The following is a 2,593-nucleotide window of genomic DNA, read 5'->3' as shown; positions in this document are numbered from 1 at the left end:
ATCTTCTTTCAGTTGACATGAATCTTGCCATTTCTTCTGCATAGCATGGTAACAAACTACAATCAAACATACATTTGAAACCATAGTAAGTCAAAACGTTAAAGACACAATAACAACAATCCAAAAATATCCAAATGTCATCAAAGAAAGATCTAAGTTCAGTACCATACTAATCATCATATGGATTTGTGATGGGATCCACTCTATCTTCATCCCCATCGCCATCATGCTCTGACCTCACCCGTTTCCCGAAATGGTCTGCTACAAGTGGCTCAACAATGGTAGCCATAATACTGCTATCTGAATCAAAAGAAAAACAAGGTCTACCAGTAGCCTGACAAGCACACATGAGAGGAGCTGTGCCACAACCCATCTCTAAAACCAATCCTCCTGGAACACATAAGAGAGACAAAAGGCACCCAACAAAGTAGCAACATCACTCAAGTCCACCTCGAGCCATCTGAGAAGACATAGGCACTATTGTCCTCTCACTGAGAGGCACATAGTGAGTCCATAAATCAGATAGCGGATCAATGGAAAGGTTTTGAAATAGTGGAACACTCTCTTCCAAATAAATTGATGGAGTCTTCTTAGCTCTACGTACTAGAGCCAACATAGATGATTGCATCTGTGAATCATGCATAGAGAACCACATAACAAAGAATGACCTTAGCCAACAAGTATCATAGCATGAAAGACTACATGTGACCACACATATGGAACACAAATGAAATATATGATTTTACCATCAAAACCCAGCATGCATACTACATGTAACATGGCATCTATCAATCCCACATAAAGAAACACATTAAAAAGTTCATGAATGTAGCATTACAACACACCATGCATGGAATTGTAGCATACCTTAAGAGTTATACCATGGTATTTACAGTATCCATGTGGAAGCTTATCATGAATGACTACACGTCTGACAACTTCCAAGCCTTGAACAAATGCAAAGCGCTCCATCCACGAAATACAGTGTCCTACAATCAAATGACACTATCTCATACAAGAAAAATGAGAATAGAGGACATATAACAACAATAGTGCTAGATTTTAAACCTTACCTGCCATAGGACATATAACTGCCAGCCAACCACTATCTGATAATGAAGCTGCTGCAACAGCAAGCCCATAACGCACATGGTCCTCTAATAAGAGGTTCCAAACTGGGATGGGTTCTCTCTCATCAAGTGGAAATCCAGTGGGAAAGTCAACCAATATAAAATCCGCAGCCCACTTAATCTTCTTACCCAACCACATGTAGTCTCGATCAGGGCTAACTACATTCATGAAAAACTCATGCAAAATAGTATACTTTTCATTTTTCTTGGACTGTGAAAAGTCCATGCCCATGGTTATGTAATCACCCACCATACAAGCATATAATGGAGTGATACCTCGAGTCGATAGACTATCCGGTGACTGTGCCTTATGAAATACATAATGTTGTACTAACTTTGTGATAGATTGTGAACCTACATGGAAAATTTATATCAAACACAACCAAAGGAAATTTTGAAACACCGATAGCAAGAACAAAAATAAACTAGAACCTTACTTGCATGCTCCATTTGATCCTTATCTTGCCTTGGTGGACTAGATGGCTCCTCATCTAAATGGATAGGAAAGAATAACATTAGTATACTATTCCAAACCCTCATCACAAACAACATTAGAAACTCAACATGTATGTATATTTCTTACCTTTCTTTTGAGCTTGTTCTTGTTTTTGTGCTTGTGTTTTTGTTTTTCTAGAGCTTCCGCCCATTTTATCCTTACTTTCTTCAATGTCCTTAGATGAGGCATATTTCTTGTGAAAGTCTCTCTCACGCACCAAGACTTGTCCCTTGGGGAAGTCTATCCACCAAGGACAATTTGCAAGTTCCCATTGAGAGTGATTGTGCATGCCAGGAGGATACATACAAGCAGCATGACCAATTTCCACCCAACTCTTGCACAAATTTGGAATCTCTAAGATCTTTCTCTCTCTTGCCAAATGAGCAAGATACCTACAAATCAACAATCACTAATTATTTGGACCTCCTATACAAAGAAAGGTTCACAAAAAAATTGAGACAAATAAAAATGATTGTCAAGTTCAATGTTGTTATAAGCTTCACAAAACAAATAGAAAAGCACCATCATTAAAACTCAAAGGGACCAACCTGTAGACAACCCTACGAGCGGCCATGTCCAACTCAGAGAGACCATCTGCTTTCTTTCCTCCCTTACTCTCAATCTTTGAATCCTTTGATCGTAGAGCTAAGAACAAATGCTTTCTTCCTTCTAATTTTATGTCCTCCATGTACTGTTGCATTGTGTAATCTTTTGGTGTCTCTAAAGGAACGCCCATCGTTGTTACAACCCTCAAGTCATCAAGAACTTTCAAAGCCTGGGTCTCTACTTTCTCAAGAAATATCTCTCTATTAATCCATCTACACAAGTGAAAAACAAAGTATTCACACAATTAAGACTTATGGCACTTCTATAATACATACAAACACTGCAAAATAAGTTTATTTATGAAAGGAACAACTCACCCTCTATACTCCACATCCCCCACAGGCATGAAATACATATCCCT

The 2,593-nt window shown here is 38.5% G+C and overlaps 2 long non-coding RNA genes across 2 annotated transcripts; both read right to left on the bottom strand.

Moving 5' to 3' along the window:
* Positions 1-214: 214 nt before the first annotated feature.
* On the bottom strand, positions 215-908 carry LOC147892132 (uncharacterized). The gene is made up of 3 exons (XR_015542428.1): positions 868-908; positions 451-628; positions 215-300 (listed from the first exon to the last, which is right to left on the bottom strand). It is a non-coding gene; the product is annotated as an uncharacterized LOC147892132 (long non-coding RNA).
* A 516-nt stretch (positions 909-1,424) lies between these two features.
* On the bottom strand, positions 1,425-1,951 carry LOC147892131 (uncharacterized). Its single transcript, XR_015542418.1, has 3 exons — positions 1,714-1,951; positions 1,568-1,621; positions 1,425-1,484 (listed from the first exon to the last, which is right to left on the bottom strand). It is a non-coding gene; the product is annotated as an uncharacterized LOC147892131 (long non-coding RNA).
* Between the last annotated feature and the right edge of the window lie 642 nt (positions 1,952-2,593).

Source organism: Dipteris shenzhenensis, chromosome 17, assembly GCF_047967505.1.
Source record: "Dipteris shenzhenensis isolate YYH24624 ecotype China chromosome 17, Dip_SZ_1.0, whole genome shotgun sequence".
Classification (NCBI taxonomy): Eukaryota; Viridiplantae; Streptophyta; class Polypodiopsida; order Gleicheniales; family Dipteridaceae; genus Dipteris; species Dipteris shenzhenensis.
This window is presented reverse-complemented; position numbering and strand designations above follow the sequence as displayed.